General features: G+C 43.0%; 1 protein-coding gene across 11 annotated transcripts in view; it reads left to right on the top strand.

Annotated features, from left to right (window-relative positions):
- The window catches only part of baz2ba (bromodomain adjacent to zinc finger domain, 2Ba), a 66585-nt gene that overhangs the window by 9695 nt on the left and 35486 nt on the right, over positions 1-21404 (top strand). For all 11 annotated transcript variants that reach the window (XM_076730855.1, XM_076730846.1, XM_076730827.1 and 8 more), the window contains exon 2: positions 3378-3420. The gene's annotated coding sequence lies outside the window, so the exon portion shown is untranslated. The remainder of the gene's footprint in view (positions 1-3377; positions 3421-21404) is intronic.

Raw genomic sequence — 21404 nt, 5'->3', positions numbered from 1 at the left:
ATTGTGTGACGACTCGGTGGCGGACAGACTGTCAAGACTTGCCTATTTTGTTCTGGGGGCTTCAGGAAAATGTCTGCGGCCAAGTCTCACTCGCTCACTCCCACAGGGACCGGTGTGCCAGAGATCAACAGAGACAACAGAGACAAACACCTCACCAGTGTCGCTCTTCTAACAAGGCATCAAATATTAAAAAGCAAGGGATTTTAGGCCAATCTCAATATGTGTATTTTCAGAGTACACTTGTTTTTCATGCTCAAATATCAACAGAGTTTTTTTTTCTTTTCGTGAAGACTCACATGAAACATGGCGTGACCTTTCTTTCTTTCTTTCTTTCTTTCTTTCTTTCTTTCTTTCTTTCTTTCTTTCTTTCTGTTGTTTTCCTCTCTCTCTTTCTGTGGCTGGTACAAAAGTCCAACCTGCGTATTTAACCCTGTGCAGATGCCTGAGAGCGGCTATATGAATCCTGAGGTAAAGTCAACATCTGCGTGGCTGAGGCAAGGGAGGCAGATTAGGGAAGCTATACAAGACAATTGAGAGAGACATCATAACAATTAGGTTGTACACTGTCCATGTGCAAGCATGCCTGGAGTGTAAATGCAGGTAATTATAACTTTGCAGGTAGTTCCTGTTTTTCAGTTTCTTTCCTTTTTATGCCTTTCAAGTTAATTAGATGGAAATTACTAAGCAATGAAAGTAATGATCATGATTATAAAAATGACATTTTGATTGTATGAAGTTCACCAGCACAACTTAGGGCAGCAATTTGTTGTATCACTTTGTTATAAGCTGCAACAAATAGGTTTGTGTAACTTTGGAAAACAAACTAAACAACATTAAAGTTATGCTCAGGTTAATCTTTTCGTGTGACAAAATGGTACAATTGCAGTTATTATTTCACACTTTAAGAAATTTTTAGTCTCTATTTGACAGTGAATATCCTTTTCACCCTTTTTTTATGTTTCAAGTTGATAAAGATTAAGTTTTATTTGATAAATTCACTATTATCAAGGCTTTTTTGAGGATTTTCTGACATTTGTCTCTTATGTGATTGTAAACTAGATATCTTATTGGTTTGACAAAAGGAGCAATTTCATGATGTCATCCTGGATGTCATCCTTTTTAGAGCCTTTAATGGGCATTTTTTACTACTACTACTCCTGCATTTTATATGCCGAATGAATAATTGATTAATTGGGAAAATAATCTGCACATTAATCACTAATGAAAGTAATTGTTAGTTGCAGCCCTAATATCACGTACCAACATGATTTATGAGCACACTGCAGTTTAAGAAGTCGTCTGAGGAAGTGTGATATTGTGATATTTTATCCATCTGCCATTGATGTAAAACTAGGAAGATCTTACAGTAAAATGAGGTTAATAGACTAACAGCCTGATTCTCAGTCAGGCAAATGATGGCAGACAGCACTGGCTTTCTTATCCAGTGTAATTCACCTGCCTCGTGGCTGGCAAATCATTTTCTGTGCTGAAGCCCTATGAGCAGAGATCCTTTAATCATCCACTAATAGGCCTTTATGAAAAAGCTGAAGATGAATTCAGCCTACCCAGCTCTCGGTTATCATTATCACTGCGATGAGTTATCAAAGTATTTGTGTGTGTGTCTGTAGTCTGTGTGTACGTGTGTGCGCGCGTGTGTTTGTCTGTCTGTCTGTGTAAGAGTGTAGATAATGAAGGGAACCATTTCAGTTCGATGAGTGCGGTTATTATCAACACTGCCAGTCTAGGTGATTTCTGTTCAGTGATAGATTGAGCTGTAACGACAGATGTGGGTTACTTTGTTTCCACAGACTTTGACATGACTGGAGGGCATCTAGAAAGACAAAATCATGAACTGTAATATACACATTTTCTTATTTCGAACAAGTGACATTCACAGGAATTACTGGAAAAAAACAGCAGTAACTAGAACGACAGCCACTATCATCATCTCAGCTGTGCATTGATCAGCTACTCCTATTCAAATATTTCACATGCATGTGTGAGAACCAGAAATGTACATGTTCTCAGCCACACCACAGCTTGGGAAAAAAAAAGTGTGGTGTGGCAGTGCTACTGTTGTACCAGTTCCCCCATGAAACCATGTCCCTGAGTGCTCCATAACTACCAGGACTGTGTATTGAGATATGGAGTTATCGTACTTCTACAATTGGCTGTGTTTTGTCACTATATAACTGTATTACCATCTGCTTGATTTTACGATGTATGGCATTATTCCACCAAAGCACGCCAAATGCCCCATCTTGCAGTGTTAACAAAAAATAATTCATGTATTCACCGTAAGATTCGGAGCCGCTTCAAAATTTACAGGGTTCCTCCTTGGCCCATGCGACACCCTTTCGCCAAGTTTCATGAAAATCAGCCAATAGTTTTTCCGTAACCATGCTGACAAACAGACGAGCAAACTTACAAACAAACACACCAAGAATAAAAAAATAAAAACATCACGTGCTGATGAAGTGTCCACCAGACTTGATTCTGTTGCTGTTGACCAGATGGATGTGTTTACTGTCAGCAAAACCTTGTTAGATAGCTACCCACACACGCTATAACACTGTTTGTGTGTTGGTGTGGCTGTGTGTCTGGAAATGTCTATGAGAGCCTTCTTCCCCATGTCTGGGAACATGTGAATGAGGAGGCTCGAGGTCTGAATCAACTGTTTTTTTTTGTATTTTTTTGATATCATCTAATCACGCGGACGCAGGTTCCCGACATTTCTAATGATGTAGCTAGAAACTCTTCTACGGAATCAAGAGTTCAAGAATACACGTATATCCGCATAAAAGCTGTGGCGTGGTGTGATGTGCTGCACATAGCTGGGTGGCGTCTGTTTTGGTGAGCTCCTTAGATTAGGCTCAGGCTGTAAGAGCACGGGAGGGCCTTAGAGACAATGCATGAGAGATGGGCGTGAGAACGCCGGTAAGGCTTGGTTCTCTGCAAGAACTGTCTTGTGTTTAGGGAAAATATCCACACACTCAAAGCTCCAGTGTCTAGATCCATTTCTAACAAACAGGTTTTGCAAGAAAGGGCTTGGGGAGAAAGAGACTTTTTGTGTGTGTGTGTGAATATCTTCCTGTGTGTGCGCAGCCACAGCTGTGTTTCAGACGTCACTGTACTTTCTATTTGATGTGTCTGAAAACCAAGCCGTGGTGCTGTAACTTTGATATCCAGGTAGTTTTAGGAGCTTCATCCCCTTCAGGCTCTCAAAAGGAAAAAACTTTCCGAATTACCACAATGCTGCATATAATCTAGCCATTTTGATCATCATATGAATCAAAAGCCTGCTTGAAAAACATTTTATTCCTGTGACTCAGATTGTATTTTTAACCTGAACTATTTTGTTTCTGCTTTTTCTCCAGGTGTTACAGCAGTTATGTCAAAGAGCTGAAGACATCTCTAACAGTGAGTACACGCAACACTAAAGAGCATTCACGTCTCCTCTTTATCACTGCGTGCCCCTGGTATATGTGTGCGTGTCACAAAGCAGTTGATGCGTAACTTTTTAAAATATATATTGCCACCCACTTCTGCTTTTACAGTTTTTTTTTATGGCACGCCAGAACAAACTTGCAGACTCCTCCAGTTTCAGGCCTAATTTGATTTTCATTCATTCAGTGAAAGAGGATGTTTTTTTCTCCCCCAATTAAATTTAACAAGAGCCCCTTGAAAAGCAGTTGTTATGATTACATTACAAATTCGGGGTTCATTCAGTGAATCAAGCAATTAATTAGATTTCTCCCATTCTAATCAGAATATTTGTCTGAAACGTACGCGCCTAATAAACATCCTTTGAGTTTGCTATCTGTGCAGCGCCAACGCTGAATGTAAATGGTTGTTAACTGTGCCCTGCAGTTCTTCTGGGTTAGGATCTTGGATGGGGTTTACTTGTTTATGTACACTGCTATGTGCAGCTTTAATCTCCTCCTCCCTCCCTCCGTCCCTTCCTCTCTTCTTTCTCTCTTTCATTTTCTATGTTTTCTCACTCTGTCTCTGTGAGAGCTTGCTGTACTCAGGGGCGCGGCTGCGTCCTCAAGGCTTCACTTCACACACACCAAGGTGGCAGTTTGTTGTTCCACACACAGACAATGACTTGCACTTTTCTCTCCTGCCTGACTTGATGGCCTTGTGCCTGCGAGTGTGTCACTGGATGAAATGGGATCTTTTATAGAAGGGTTTTTAGTGAATGCAGAGCGCAGGGAAATACCTGTTTCGCCAGTGACTGGCTCCTTAGCCTTGTGTTACCAGACCTGATTCTATCAAGTTTAACCGTTACTGCTTCATCTCTGGCTGTGAATGATACATTATATCCCCCCGCAGGATGGTGCAAGCTGGCTGTATCAGTTATGATAAGTATTGATGAGTCCTCTCTTGGGGAATCAGTTTCTAGGGGGTGTAGCCTTGTAGCTCAACCCCCACCCCTGGCTGTTCCTGACTGGTGTCTTGGCTGCCTGACTTTTCCTGCAGCCCCATAGAGAGCAAGCACAGCAGAGCACAGGGAAAGATGGAGCTCATCCAAACAGCTATGGTGTAATTAGCTGACATTTGTTGCTTGGAAGACAAGAGAAGGAAAAAGGAAAGAGCTGCTCAACTCAAACTCCCAAAGGAATATGCAAATGTTGAGAGTGAGAGAAAATGAAAGAAAGACAGAGAAATGTGTCTAATGGCATGTAGATATAATTATAATACATTCACGTATGGGTGTGTGTGTGTGTGTGTGTCTGTGCGTCTGTGTGTGTGTGCTATGAACCCACTGAACTTTATGGGAGTATTTTTGTCAGTGTTTTGCCACTAGAGCACGGACCAGTGGACTAATAAATATATTAGGATGAGAATGACTAACCGGAGTGCTTTCTCTGCGAAGACATGATACCTCTGTCTGCTGTTTGGCGTCCATGTCTTGTAGAGCATGTCTTAAGGTATTCAACTACATCAGATAGGCATTACACAACTGAGCCACACAGTACCCACATGAAGCAGCCATCCACAAACGGGCTGATTCTCCGGTTCCAGAAAGGTTGTGCGTGTGCTTGCGTGCGTTCGCTTGTGTGTTTGTGCGCATGCATTCAGGGGAGAGTGCTGTAATGCATGTGGACTATCTGTACTTAAGCCAAGGTGCTGTGTGAAGGAGCAGCAATGCTTACGCAGCCCCATCTGCTTGATCCAAGCTTGAAATGCAATGCCTTTTAATGACAAAATACTGAGTGGCTGGGAGGTGTGCGGAGAAGAGTGTGTGTGTGTGTGTGTATTTGGGAGGGTGTGTGTGTGTGTATGTGTGTTGTACGAGTGTGAAATAGAGAGGAATAAAAGGAGAGGGAGAAGGAGAGAGAAAAACATCTCGAAGGTCAGGAGCAGCGGGCGGCCGTAGGGGAGAGACACGTGAGAGAGAGATAGTCTTGCGTCAGCCCCACAGCAGTCCGCTCTTTATGTGTGTGTGTCTGTGTATGTGTGTGCGTGTCTGTCCTGTGGGGCCAGCATTTCCATCCGCATCCCACCGTGTGTTACAACGGAGAAGCATGCCAGTGTTTCTATTCTCAGCATCTCGATCTGCAAGACTAGATAGATAGATAGATAGATAGATAGATAGATAGATAGAGTTGTGCATACACATTGTACATTACAAATTACGTGGAAGCAGTCAGTCATTGAGCTACAGATAATTTTTTACATGGCTCTTGTGACAGTGGAAGGGGAAATTACACCTTCTAGCCTGAGGGGAAAGAATTTGTGTCTCTCGCTGCCTGTCACAAAACCTGAATAGGGTTTTCAACTACTATCATTTTTCAGCTCTTATTCATGAGCCCTCTTTGTTTCTCACAGTGTCTTCTTCCCAGTGCCCTTTAAACTGGTGCTCTGTTAGATTGGAGAAGTGTTAGAGATAACGCCTAAACATTTAGTACTTTGTACTTGCCTCGGAGCTAAGATTGTTAAAAAGCTGCTGCGAGATTGTCCTCGGGATAGAGAGCAGTGTAGATTCAGCAGACACACTCCAGCATTAGTTTGGGCTTACCCATCCATGTCTCTCTCTCTCTCTCTCTCTCTCTCTCTCTCTTCCACGCTCACTCCCGCTCTTTCTCCACGCACACACAAGAAAAAACACTGACCGTTCCCCTTCTGCCTCCCTTGGCCCGCGTGGTCTCAACAGGGTTCAGTCCTCTAGCCAGACTTTTGATTCGCCCCCTATGCCAAACAGCCTCTGCTCTCCTTGTCCCTATGAAGGGCTTCAGTGTGGGGCGAGGCTGCTCTTTTACAGACCCTTGTTGCCATGAATCACTGCTCGCACCCAGGGAGCCTCAGTCCACTCGGGGGCTGCCTGCCCGCACGATAATGTGCGTGGTCATGAGGGGGCCATTTTGAATGGAGGGCCAGACAAAACAGGAGCTAAAGAACCCAAGCTGTGAGCTTTCCCAGAGAGGGCAACAATGGGAGCGGCCTCTGTGTGTGTATGTGTGTGTTAATGTGTTTGTTGTAGTAGAGGGGAGATGTTGGACACACAATGCTGAGTTTTGGGTGTCATAATGTAACATAATTGCATGCCAGTAATTTATGAAACATTAGGAGTGGACATTCAAACCCCATATATCACAAACCTTTTAGCCCCCACACAAACAGGATTGCAATTTGAGCCGCTTGGACTCAGCCCTAATGCCTATTTCACTGTTAGGTTTGAAAACAAGACATGGCCAAGCCTTTGCCATCACTTGCACTTACCATTCACCTCATGCTCACGCTATATATTCATATTTTTAAGCTTCTTTGATGTTGATCAATGCTAAGCCACTAAACATAAGTTTGTAATAAGGAATCCATCACATGGTTTATTGGCTTTAAAGGTTAAAAGCTGCTTGTATGCAATCATAGTTTACATTTTATGTTTGTTGCTTGTTCCTCGCTGGTTTTACTGTTGTGTTTACTGAATATATAGATTTATGTAGTCATGTGCATTATTTTTAAAGAGTTCCCATTTCTTTTATTTGACTATTAATTGGTTATTATAAGTGAAATTGCTATTAGCAAGCTGTTGTTATTTTCTGTACGTAGTTCATGCATGCATGTAAGTGTTGGGGGGTTACTCTTTTATGGAGATAATTAAGCAGACCACACACACGCTTTCACTCACTTTCTCTCTTTTTCACACACAAACACACACACTCACACACACACACACACACAGACACACACACACACACAATCACCAGTCTCACCCGACGCCAGCTGTTGCCCTATGAGAGCCTCTAGGTTTATTGGGTCTATCTGCTGGTTTTATGGCCAAACCACATCTCTTCAACTGTCTTTATCCCTTGCTCTATGTCTCTACCATGGCCTCTTGTCTCTTGACATCCTCCACAACTTCCTGCCCCCTAACCCCCTTGCCCAGATCTTCTTTCCTCCTCCCCCACATCAAACACCCACACACCAGACGCATAGTCCACTATGGATGGGTTTCTGACTACAGTTTGTGCCTGTGGCTGGGAATAGTTTGTCCCTGCTGGGCCTGCGCGTCTCAGGGCCTGTTGGCCAGGCCAGGTTATAACCTGGATACAGCTGCAGTCCAGAGGAGCCATTAGCAGTGCCAGGAGGCCCCCAGCTCCCAGTGAGGGCTCATTACTGTATTTGTGCAGTCACACTTCTCCTATGAAACGCAGCGGTGTGCCTGGTGAAACTGGCCAGGACATTGAGCCTCGGGGAAACCATTACAGCTCCATTTGGAGTTCTGAGAGAGAGAGAGAGGAAGAGACATAGACAGAAAGAGAGAGAGACAGAGACAGAAAGAGAGAGAGAGAGAGAGAGAGACAGAGAGAGAAAGAGAGAGAGAGCGAGACAGAGAGAGAAAGCAAGGTTTCATCGAAAGAGGAGAACGAATACTAAGATTTATATTAATCATTAAACACCTTCAGCTTTCCCTGTACTTAACTGTGAGAGTGTGAGTATCTGTGTTTATTGGATTTTACTTGCTCTTTGTTCAGTGTGTGTGTGTGTGTGTGTGTGTGTGTGTGTGTGTGTGTGTGTGTGTGCATGTGTTTGTGTGCTCTCTGAGGCCCAGTTCAGCTGTCTGGTCTGGTGTGCAGATGGCCGAGTTGGGGCCTGCTGAATGAGATACCCCTTTTCTTTGCTCTGTCTCTTTATCTGTCCTGCTTTCCTCTCCTTTCCTTTCCTCTCCTTTCCTTTCCTCTCCTTTCCTTTCCGCTCCTTTCCTTTCCTTTCCTCTCCTCTCCAGCTTTTTTCTGCTGGGTTTCATTTACCAGTTACATCCCTGGCTGCCTCCTCTCTTTCATCGCTGCATCTGCTGAGGGCCATCTTGGGCAGAGGAGAGTTTTCCACCGCTCTATTTTCTCTCTCCCTCCTTCTTTATGCGCCTCTCAGGGCTCAGTGCTGCAGCTATACGCGGTGGCTTTGGAATGAAATGTCTCTTAACCTAGCCATGTGCCCCGGAGCTACGGTAATTGCAGGTGAAATTCAGCTTCCTCTTTAAAATGCCATCTCTCATTTCCAGTTACCGGCCCCCTCCGTATCTCTCTCTCTCTCTTACTCTACCTCCCTCCCCTCCTGCCTCTCTCTCTCTCTCTCCCTCTGGCTGTCTTTCAGAGGCGTGTGAATCCCTCAGCCCCTGTCGCGTCTCTCTGCCCCAACAGACACTCCCACAATGCACAGCGCTGATGGTTGCACAGTGATATCAGCCATGCAGAGGAGCGGGAGGGCCGCTGCGTAGCCACATACACACTCAAATGTGTGTGTGTGTGTGTGTGTGTGTATGCGAGAGAAAGAGAAAGTGCAAAGATAGGATGACAGTAACGAAAGTGTGTGTTTGTTTGCGAGTGGGAGACAATGAGCATATACGTCTGTGAGAGGAAAAGAAATCTGTTGTTGTGCTTGTGTGTGTGTGTGTGTGTGTGTGTGTGTGAGTGTGTGTGTATGTATGCGTGTGTACAGCGTCAGCAAGGCGTGAGCCGTGTAGAGGTGACATCAAGGTGAACACGGCGTGCGGAATGCTCTGCCGACTCGGGAGGCAGCAAATGGCTCTGTGGCAGATGGAGTCTTTGTCAGGGAAGAAAAATGGCAGCTCAAGAGCGTCAGAGAAACCCCCGCACCCCCCCAACCTCAGTCTCTCTTGTACACACACACACACACACACACACACACACACACAGACACACTTTTTTTGCACAGTTGGTCACACATGCATGCATGCAATACATGCATGTACACACACACACACACACACACACACATACACATACACATATTGACACACATACCACCCCACCCCCCACCCCCCACCCACACACACACTCACGCACACACACTCCTCAGTGAGCTGGGCTGGCGGGCGGTGACCTTCCCCTGCTCGGAGGGTTCCCTGGCTGTTTGATCAATTATCCCTCTCCCATTGTTTACCAGGAAGCAGGAGTAGAGAGGAGAGGAGAGAGAAGGCTCAAAATGGCCACTGTCAGGTGGAGGGATCCATTTCCCTGCCAGCGTGGGGGTGGGGGTTAGGGAGAGAGAGGGAGAGAAAGAGAGACCAGAGCTGTGAAGCATGCTAAGAGGGAAGGGAGGAGCGTTGTTCCCTGGCAGCTGGGATGATATGACATTATACTGAAGGTATACCTCTGACCGTGGTTACCATTTGTGATGCTGAACGTCATCTGTTAAAAAGTGGCCGTTAGATCCCCAAACTTCGGACAATCAAACACGAGTTGTCTACATTTAAATCCCAAAGGAGCACATTTTTCCCCGCTCTTAATGCGTAAATCAATCTCGTCTGAATTTCTGAAACGTATTGTCATGTCCGCACACACACATGCATGTATGCATAATGCCACAGTACTGCAGGTACACTTCCTATTTTTAGCGTGGAGAAGTGAGGGGGGGTACATACTCTAAAGGTCAGGTGGCAGAGCGAAAAAAACGAGTGGGAACAAATGATGCACTAAGCGAATGACACTCTGAGGTCCTGCTTTAATATGTATGTATCGCAGGTTGATGGCTGATTTCATTAGCGCCTCTCATTGTTATGCATAGATTGTCCTCCTGCAGCAAAATGAATATTGTATTCACACGCGCGTGCACACACACACACACACACTCACCCTCATACACACATACAACAAGCCGCATTTTCCAGGGAATACTGTATGTTTGGATGTTGCAGAGGGCTTGAAGAAAAGGTTGATGTTTCCACAGGCTGTTATCTGTGTCGGCTATAATTAAAACAATTTACAGCGCTGTCATTTTAACACAGGTTTTTGGCGCTGCTGTGAACAATTCCTGTCAGGTAGTTGGTGTGATTATTTAGGGGTCCTTGTTGATATTAGAGTAAATTATTTCCAAAGCGGCCAGGAAAGACTATCTTTGTTTAAATGACTTGAGTGGAATAAGTCATGTCGTGTCTGAGGGTTCAGATTACGTCACTTCAATTTACCTAAATCAGTGTGTGTGTGTGTGCGTGTCTGTGTGAGCGTGAGAGAGAGGGAGACAGAAGAATATGCTGAGTGCATAGCCATTAGTGACTATATGTGTTTATGCGACTGTATGCTCATCATTGCGCACAGAGGATACATATGGCGAGTGTGTGAACATGCCTGACCAACTCTTTCTAATCCTCCAAGATGACTGTATTTCAGCAGGAATTCCTGTCCTTAGTGGGACATGAGCAAATGTTCAGTGTGAGATATTAATAGCTATTGTGGGCGGAAAAGGGAAAAAAAAAAGCCTCTGCATTTTTCCATATGTTTTGTAAGGAAACAGTCCAGATGGATTATCTCTTGGTCTGGAGCTTTCTCTTGCCTAAACCAGCTCAAATCCAAGTAGTGTTGGACTTGCCAGAGTCTCACACAAGCACACACACACACACACGCGCGAATGTGCTCACACTCCGTCTGAAGTACAACAGGCTATTACTGATTAACATGTCTAAACTCAGCCAGTTCAGAAAGCCACTCTAATTCCTTTTCCATCTTGCTCTCATGTGAATCATGGATGACGTGACGGTCTTTCTTCCTAACATACCTCACGTTCCTCGCAGTCACAGAGATATGTTTGTCGCCTTTCTATTTGTTGCCTGAGAAACCATGTTGGCTTGTCTTCTCACATTTCACACTTGGTTTCATCCCCTTAACCCCTAATGCTCAGCCTGGATGGGCTGCCTGACCTCTTGAGTCATGGATGTTACACTCATCGGCATCACAAGGGCCCGAGTTGGGCTTTAGTTTGCCCAGTGATTGTAAGCACACATGGGAGAAAACTTTCTTGGATCAAAGATTAAAAAAAAACATAAATCCACCGACACTGACCAACACATTCATCATTTATCTGTTGTAGATTTTAATTTCAAAACTATTTCTTTGCTGCTTTTTGTATTCATTCTTTTGGGCTTCTTTGCTGACATAGTTTCAGAGTCCTTGTGAGCCTCATGGCTTCTCGTTTTTGAAGATTTATCAAGTAGTAAGACCCAGACATTCACACTTGGTCTTGTGCCTTTAATGCAGGAAGACAAAGCAAAACACCCACACTCACTCCTTGCCTGATTTGACTCACGCGCACACATACACACACGTTCATACCACACATAGGCACATTATGAGGTGTGACAGGACATCACATATTTGGAGTTTCACAGCAGGCTGGCATTCCAGGACAGCAAAGAAGAGATAATGTCAGCGCACTGCTGGTTAACTCACTGTTTTATCCTGTTTCTGGGCCACAAAGCGTGAAAGGTGTCTGTTTATGACACACACACAAACACCACACATGCATACCATGCACACCCACAACACTTACACAGACCACTTTGCCTCTCCCAGCCTGTTAGACGACAAAGGCTAAAAAAAAACTTCAAGTGACAAAAGATGCCCATAGACATGGCTGCCAGCAGAGACAAAAGCTACGCTCTTGTGTGGATGCATCTGAGTTTTCTTTTTTATGACACATGGTTTCTGGAACCAGGAAGTGTGCCACACTGACTGACAGGATGTAGGATGATGTTGCGTTGGTGTTTGAATTGTGCTTTTAGAGGTCACAGTCCCCTAAAATAGCTTTTTGAGTATATTATTGTGCAACACATCTACTTAAAGAGCAGGCTTTGTGAGCGTGTTGATCCTTCATAACCCATTGCAGCTATATTTAAATGAAGAAATCATGAAATTCACCTAGTCAGCAGCGGAAAAAAGTGCTTCCTCTCCAAACCGCCCACACTGCTTTCAGCCTTGTTGTGACTTGTTTGTCTGTCGTTGGAGGATTTCGGCTTCTTCCAGAACAATTGCACTTAAAAACCCTCATCTCCAGAGGAGCTGGTTACACAGCAACAGAACCGAGCTAAAAACACAAAAATACGAGTGGAGCCTGTGAGACGGAAACTGGAAAATACTCCCTCTCCCACCACGACAAAGTCTCTCTCTGTATGCATGTCAGGTGCATGCATGCTATTGTTACTTTCATCACTGGTGTGTGTTGTCATGTGCAGCTGTTTGCTCTCCAGTTAGTGTACTGTGTAGTGAGTTAGTGGAGTTACGGCAGTGCGGAGCCTCTCTTCAGTCTGAGCTTCTCTCTGATTTATTCTTAACATCTGTCTTTGGCAGGTGTGTGGAACCACAAGGTCCTCTCTGAGCCTGTGATGTAGCTATCATTGCGGGGAGTGTGTATGTGTGTGTGTGTTTGCGTGTGTGTGTGTGTGCATTTGTGCAAAACAACAGAGAGGGCCTTCCTCCACCCTCTCTCCTTGGGATGAGTCATATTTGAGCCCTGTGTAATCCAAGCTTGTGTTTCATGTGTGTGAACAGACAGACCCTGAACAGTGGTCTTGGTCCTGACTCCCTCTGGGGCAGTGAGTGGGTGAGACACAGCTATCAACAACAGGCCCAGGCAGCTTCGGTTTCAGGCTCGCTACACAAGGAATCCGCTCGTCGTGACATATGCACAGATACACACACCAACCACAAACATACATTCACGTTGAGCCAAAGCTATTATTCTGCTCCCTGTTTAGCTCCTCCTTAAGTAATATCAGGTAACAAAAGCAGCTTGATGGCAAGCTTTGTGATTGGTTCAGCTACAAGGAAGTGTTAGGATCCAGAGGATGGGCCAGTGGATATAGTTTCACATGAAAAGATAGTGTGACACATTGGTGACACTCAGTCTAACACAGGTAACTCTGTGTGTGTGTGTGTGTGTGTGTGTGTGTGTGTTTGGGCACGTGTGTATCCACCTGTGGGAGTGTGATTGCAGTGCAGTAATGTCAAGGCTGGGTTTGACAGAGTCAACAATGGAGGCTCAAATATTTTGACTTTTTGTATGAAATCACGCAGGGAAAGTGTGGTGACACAGGAAATAGGGCCATGTCACAGGAAAAAAAGGAGCTCTATTTTGTGGATATTCTGCACGGCATTTCAAAGCACCCCATCGCTGGTGTGACAAACTCTTTTAAAGGCACAGCTGGACTTTTAAAAGGGTCTTCTACATTTGCCCCCAGGGGGCAGAAAAAGTGTCCTGGATAGAGCAGCGGAAAGGTGATACTGGCAAAGTGGTAGAGTGAAGCCGTTTCCCCTTATGACTGTCATTTATTATCTTTTTATTCTGTATGGAAAAGCAAAAGTATCATATTTTATCACACATTGAACTGCAGAGAATAAAAAACGTTTCTCGGCCATGTAAAATATTTGGCTGAAATTTAAGTTTCGCTTGACTGTGGGAAAAAAAAAAACCCAAGCAGACGTAATATTCTGTACGTGTTACTAGATATAACCTGCCCTGATTTTGTCTTTTGACAATGACGAAAGGTAGGTAGGAGCGCAGAGAGAAGAACACAAGGATTGGACGGTGACATTTTCGCTTTGTGAACATCATTCGCTCGATCTATCGGGACCAGCTTTTTTCAGAACTGCTTTGAAACTGATGTCACAATAACAGAGAAGAAAGAAAGAAAGAAAGAAAGAAAGAAGAAAAGAAAGAAAGAAAGAAAAAGAACTGTGTGAAAGTAACATTACGCATGCCTTAAGGCAAACTGTGGTGACCACCATGTTGTACGGCTCAGGGCTTAATCTGAGCTCACTGAATTTTGGGTTTCCCTGACTTGGTTTCATTTCCAGCCTAATCAAAGACTCTTTATCTCTCACACAGTGGTCCTCTATTTGTTTCATTCACTTAGCATTTTTTGCTATTTTTGTAGCACTTATTGAATCTTCAGTTTTTACAGTTTGTTGACTAAGAATTCTAACTGGAAAATCAATGGTCAATGTCATAATGTAACAGAAGAATCTTCATTTGGTTAATATTTCAACATATTTAACTTTGTAATTGTCCCCTCAATCCCCTGCTTGTGTGTGTGTGTGTGTGTGTGTGTGTGTGTGTGTGTGTGTGTGTGTGTGTGTGTGACAACGAAACCCAAATCAACACATGTCCGCATATCTATACTATTCTGGCTCGATAAATGTACCAAAAAGCTACTGCAGTTAAACCAATATTCTAAAAAGTGCCTGCATCAGTGCAGCCTGAAGTTAAATGGATAAATAATGGCCTGTTTGTCATTCCTGATGCATGTTGAATTGGCATTTATTTTAATTAATTACCTCAACATTGGAAACACGTGGCTTTGCTCTAGTTACACGCCTGATGGCTGTAAGCATTTTGGCAGGAGTTACACAACAATTGCAACCAAATTCTTCCACTTTCACAAAAACAGGAAACACCAATCTTTCAACAAGAGATTTTATTAATGCAATTACAGGTTTATGAGGAAAATATGTTACATTTTGGGTGTCCTGATGCCTTTGTGGTCCAAGATACATACCAAGTATCAACAGTGTCTCTGGTTTAATTCTGGCGGGAACCTGTTGGTTGTCACTCCCTTCAGTGATGTTGTAGGTCGTTAGTTTTGCAGTCTTGTAAATCCAGACAGAAAGCAGTGTTTATCCTGTGATTATAGACCACTTTCATTATTTGGGGCAGCAAACATTATTACAAGGTTTCGTGTCGCTGAAGTCAGTAAGCATCTCAGTGCTCAGCAAGAAAACTGCTGAGAAATCTTTTGGATAGAAACCAAAACCAAAGATATACACGCTGCCTGTCACCTGTTACCTGTTATTATATGGGACTGGAACACATTCATAAATGGGCTGGTTAATAATAAAACTGATAAAACCAGTCTATCACCGTTTCCGTTATCATTTTAACCTTCACCCAAACACATCTCTCATGTGACATGCGGTTGTTATGCTGTGCACATTTCCTTTTTCTCCTGTCTCAAACAAGCAGCATGTGTTTTTTTTTTCCACCACTTATTGAATGAATGAAGATTTTCTTTATGTATATTCTTTTTCTTTCTTTTGTTTTGATAGTGATAGCTGAGAAAGACAGGAAGGGCAGGGGTGGGTGTGAGAGAGAGAGAGAGAGAGAGAGAGAGAGAGAGAGAGAGAGAGAGGGGATGACATGCAGTAAAGAGCCTGAGCTGGAATCAAACCTGGGCCGCTGCACTAATCACTCAGGCTTGATACATGATATCTACCACGTGAGCTACCAGGGCGTCCATCTTTATGCGTCTTCTTACTAAACAGGAATTTAAGATAAGATATTCAAATCTTTATAGTTACACAAATATTTACATTCCCCAGCATACGGACCATTTCTGTACTGTCTCATTCACAGTCGTTCTCCACACTGAAATACATTTGGAAACATCAATAACACTGAATAAAGAGAGATTCCCTCATATTTAATGAATGAACTGAAATCACGCATAAATGGTAGTGGAAGACAAAAAACATGATGAGTTATCTATACAGAACCATAAAAGTGGATAAATACTATAACTATATAAATATATATAAATTCTAATACTATATAATAATACTGTCTAAATACTATTGTTGCTGTTATCTCCCCATTAGTTAAAATCCAAGCTTTCAGCTTTATCTTCAGGTCCTAACTTCACTGCCTCACACAGACAACAGTTAAACTAATCAAGCCACCGGTCAGGCCCCAAAGCGACTTGGTCAATGTGGAAATGTGCAGCTCAATATAGACTCAATGAAAACCTTACAGTCACTTACCCAACAAATCAACATGTAGATGCTTGCCAGCACTGCTGTGTTGTCTGAAAAGGGACCAGTCATCTTAATATATGCAATTGTTTTGTTGAAGAAGAAACAAGGAGTGTCGTCGCGCATCACATGAGCTCCAAGTCAGGGAGTACCACAGACGTGTATTGGCAAGTTTAAAAAAAAAAAAAGGTGATGAGATGGTTGAAGATTTGCCCTCGACACACTCTTCCTCCCCTACTTTCTGTCTGGAGCGGTAGAGTGGGAGTGAATTCTGGGCTTTATTTGTCTGGCATTATCTGCTCAGTTCATCAGTAAAGGTTGAACAGATTTACTAACTGTCACTGATAGTTTACAGAGACTAAGCTCAGATATTTCATTATAAAACCTACGCAAATACTACTGTTTTCCCTCTTCCCTGTTTTGGCTGCATTTTGCGATTCTTGTGTAATATGGATGTAAATTAGTGCCTGATATTGCGGCTTATGTGTTTGTGTGTGTTTATGTTTGCTTGTGTATGTGTGAACATGTCTGTGTATGTGCGTGGGCACACGCATGCGTGTGTATGTGTGGTTTTTGTAACAGTACAAAGATGTCCCAAGGGTTTTTTCCCCTTTTCTCATTACAAATGCTAATGTCACATTAATGAAATCGGCTTAGTTTAAGGTTTATAGCGTAGCCTACACTGAGAGATTTGGCCTCGACACTTCCCACATATTTCAAGTTGAATCACATTTTTTCCTGTGGGCATACTATTCTGAGTTACTCTAAAATGTACCGGCCCTGAGTGAAACTTTGGGTGAAAAGTTTAGAGCATGGTTGCCAAGCTTTGTCATCGTTGTAAATTGCCGGGCCACAGGCTGTCGGTTGCCCAGCTTCTGAGGACGACTGTTAGCTTAGCTAGAGCAGTAATGGCTTCAATGAGGGGCTGGCTAAACTAAACACTGTGTTAATGTGCTAGCAGCGGTTTGTAGAGTCACTCGCTGTTAATCATTGCTCAACAGAGAGCTTGTCAGGCACAACAACATACCAGAGACTTAATCGTGGTTATAGATCCCTGTTTTTTATGCAGAGGACATATTTAACAGCTGGGTTTCTAATCATCAGGCCTTTCCTGTGAGCACGTACAGCAATATCAGCAGCCACGATTCCAAGGGTCAATAAAGATGTGAGAAAACAACAGCTTTCACATGTAAACGCATTGTTTTACCGTCTGAAATAAAAATGTATGGATGTTTACTGGACTGCTGATTCATAATGTGAAAACAGAAAGAAATGATTCTGTCAGAAAACTTTGATTTAAAGACAAACTCCCATAATATGCTTTTTTTTCTGATTTGGTTTTCTATTTACACCCTTTCGTCATCAATCTTAAATCATTCTCTCACCTGAGTGTGATGGGCATTTTCTAACCTTTCACTGGTGTTTTACTTCTTGCCTCAATTTGTCTTTTTTTCCCCCCAAATATTAAAGACATTTAAATCTTATGCGGGGTCTAAGAGGAAGAGATTGTTCTTTGTAATTAAAAGCCAATTTCATAAAATTGATTAGATTATGCTAATCAAGGGAGATTATATCTTAAAAGCAGTGTGAGGAAGGGAGATAGAGGGAGTGTGAAGAGTGGAAAGGAGTGACAGTCCAGCCGCCATTACAAGCTGCTGATTTCTGCAGAGTGCTTCATAAAATGTCAGAGCGCTTCTCCCTGAGCAAGACACTGAAAAATGGCAGCGCTGTGATGTGCTGGCACCTCACCTGCTGCACTGTGTGTGTGTGTGTGTGTGTGTGTGTGTGTGTGTGTGTGTGTGTGTGTGTGTGTGTGAGTGAGTGAGTGAGTGTGAGTGTGTGTGTGTGACAGAGAGCGAGAGAGAGAGAGAGCGCAAGAGGAAGAGAGACTATCAGTGTGTGTGCATTTGTGCAAGTGTGCGCTTGCCCGTGTGTACATGCCTGTATGTGTGTTTTTACATCTGTGTGTGTGTGTGTGTGTGTGTGTGTGTGTGTGTCCATGCTGGCCTCCCTCCCATGTTGCAGTGAAGCAGAACAGAGTGGCTGACTGCCTGCTGCTTTGCCTCCCTCTCTGTCAATACAACACTATTCTCTTCCAGCCAGTCATTTTCACATGTTTAACATTAAGTAAAGCACCCGTTTGAACAGAGGAATACAAGTGATTGACATGTCGAGTTTAATGCCGGTGGATTTTCTCTCATCAGAGCGTATGTTGCCAGGCGTTGTTCTGAAACTGCTCAGTAGCCTTTAAAACCTTCATTTCGTTTTCGTATTTGAACGCACATGTTGCACTGTGGATTGTGTGCCACTGTAAACACCTAACATGTTTTCTGTTTACTAGCTGATGTGAAGCGCATGTTTGCCTTCATTTAGCATTTGTCTGTTTGTGCTGGAACAGAAAGCCAGGGTCCTTTAATGAAGTCGTTATGTCACAGGTTTTATCAATTCAACAAAAGACTTGTAAGGGTAAAAAGCAGAGTGAGAGAGGAGAGGCTGGGTGGGAAAAGGTGTTAAGGTGCGGGCTTGCAGAAGAGATAGTAAACACAGCATCAAGCCAGAGATGTGGAATGCAGGAAGTCAGAAACTCTCAGCTGATAATCAGAATTCTGCGTATGTGTGTAGTATCACTGGAAAAAGCAAATGTGACTTCATCGAAACTATGTACAGTAAGATATTTCAGGCTTTGCTGTGACCTTGGGTAATGCAAAAAGGTATTGCAAGATCATGTGTCAGGGAGTTGTTTTACAGTGATTTACTGGTAATTAATCAAGGACTTTCAGAATGTTACGGTTGGTATTAGTGCTGCAGCTAACAATCATTTTAATTAGCGATTAATCTGAAAGTTATTTTCCTGATTAATCGATTAATCATTTGGTCTATAAAATGTCAGAAAATGAGGCCTATAAGCCCAAGGTGACATCTTCAGATTGTTACGTCCAACCAAAACTCAAAGATATTCAAGATTTTTTTTGGCATTTCTGCTTTATTTGTGGGGATGACAGCTGCAGAAAGAGAGGAAAGGCAGAGAGAGGGGGGGTGACATGCAGTAAGGGGCCTTGGGCTGGAATCGAACCCAGGCTGCTGCAGTAAAGATTCAGCCTTGATACTTGGTATACACTACGCCAGGTGAGCTGCCAGGGCACCCTTGAGATATTCAGTTTACTATCGCATAAAACAAAGACAGCTGGAACTAGATAACATTTTGCTTGAAAGCTGTCTCAAAAGATTAATCAGTTATCAAAGTAGGTGTTGGTTAGTTTTCTTCTGATCGATCAATCATCTCTTAGGCTGTAAGAAGCTGTTGGTTTTGTTAATTTTTGTCATATATGTATAGAAACAAGCAAAGAGTTTCTGGCTTCACTGTCCTCTGTGAGTTGGCCATAATGGTGAATTAAATTGAATTATCACAAACTGTTCCGTCGCAGAGGTTGAATCTAAACATCTCACAGTACGGACACATTTTGCTGCGTACCGTTGGGCAGTGTGACAGCCAGTGAAGAAGGACTCTGTGTGGCTGACGGGAGCAGTAAGAAAATCGTCTGTGACCGTACATTTACGACCTATTCTGTCGGACAACACGTGCTGCAGGAACAGTCTCAATCCAGACTCTTGTTAGTGGTAGCCATGAATAAGCTATTTCTGCCATCACACCACTTATCTGAATTCTGTCACATTTGCACAGTGATATCAGTTATCTCCTGCAAGGAAAGTTTCAGTTGAACGGAACTGACTCGAAATGGTTTCTTCCCATGGAAATGGACAGAAAGGGCTCCAACGATTGCTCAAGCAAGGTTTGCCGCTCTCTGGCTATTCCATTGTTCTGTCACTGTCAGTTTGTTTTGCCATTTGACATGCATGTCATTTGCATTATGCATATCTGAGGTACTGCGCTCATTCTGCCCCTCCCCCTCTTTCCCCCTCTCTCTCTCTCTCTCTCTCTCGCTCTCTCTCTCTCTCTCTCTCTCTCTCTCTCTCTCTCTCTCTCTGTCTCTCCTTTCCTTGGTAATTCCCTGATATCTTGATGCTATTTCCTGTTATTCGGTTTTATGTATTTTTGTATTTCCTGCATTTATTTGAATATGTGCAGGTCACAGAATGAGGGATATCTTATTCAGATTTAAACAGGAAATCACGCTCAACAGTGATAATCCATCCATCTGTTTATATATCAGAAATATTGTGAATTTTTATGTGATTGCAGTGAAACCTGATATGAGCTGAAAATCAGGCACTATAAATAAGGTAATTCATATGAAGTATTACATTTTTTGCTCTTTTTTAAACATACAAGCACTGAGCAAAACATTTTCAGTATTAATATAGTGAACCTTTTTAGATTACGTGTACATTTCCTATAACAAATTTGGATATTTTGGATTTCTGGTTACAGTAAATCAGATTTCACCGAGCAAAACTGATAAGACAGATGTCTACTGAGACGCAAGAAATAGGACTGGTTGTGTCCAAAACAAGATGTTTACTCCTGAAGCAGATTAAGTTGTTGTTGCTTTAAAGCATCAGTTTGCTCCAGCTCCCCTGTTCTGGATCAGTCTTGCTGTAAATGTTATTTTTCTCTAGACTCAAATCGCAAAAGTACTAGATATCACAATACTCAGCAGTTACAGTATTGCAGAACTACTGACATGGACATTGTTACTGGAAACAATGAGACATAATTAAAAATGCATTTTCAGTTGATTTAGTAGTGCAAAAATTTTGCAAACGTCTGCAGATGTCTTGTTAAATACTGGGAAATTTTAGCAACTGTATTTAATGTGTGGGATGTGTTTTGTGAAGTGAGTTGTGCACCTAGTATCTAAGCTCAGTGTTTCAGGCCTTGGGGTACGTTTTTTTGCAAATCATCAGTTTTACTCTTTGCATTGCGTTGCTCTGCACTGAAAATTGGAGTAGAGCAAATGTAAAATACTGCGGTGTGTAATCTAAATGGTAAATAACCTCCACAGGCATTGGTTTACCACTCACCTTGCTCTCTAATGCATGTGGTGTGTGTGTGTGTGGGGGGGGGGGGGGGATGAATGTGTGTCTATATTCTCTGAAGCATTGAGATGGTGTTATTCTGTGCTTCCAAACTGCTCCAAAGTCATTACGGACTCTTGTAGACACATGCAGCCAGTGGCGAGCAGATCTGGTTCAGTCTGCAGAAAAACCGTAATGAGCAGTGAGACTGGCAGATGAGTGTGAGTGGCTAGCAGAGGGAGAAGGGCAGATTCATCAGGGATGATTGCCTGATGCACACTTCTGGTTTTTTGATGTGAAGACCCTGCTAGGTTACCATGGGGAGAATAATTAGCTTTGGCTGGATGCAGATGCGAATGAGCATAAGAGATGGGAATTTTC

The sequence above is a fragment of the Chaetodon auriga genome, chromosome 1 (assembly GCF_051107435.1).
Source record: "Chaetodon auriga isolate fChaAug3 chromosome 1, fChaAug3.hap1, whole genome shotgun sequence".
NCBI lineage: Eukaryota > Metazoa > Chordata > Actinopteri > Chaetodontiformes > Chaetodontidae > Chaetodon > Chaetodon auriga.
Note: the sequence above shows the minus strand (reverse complement) of the source record. Positions and strands in the feature narration are given on the sequence as shown.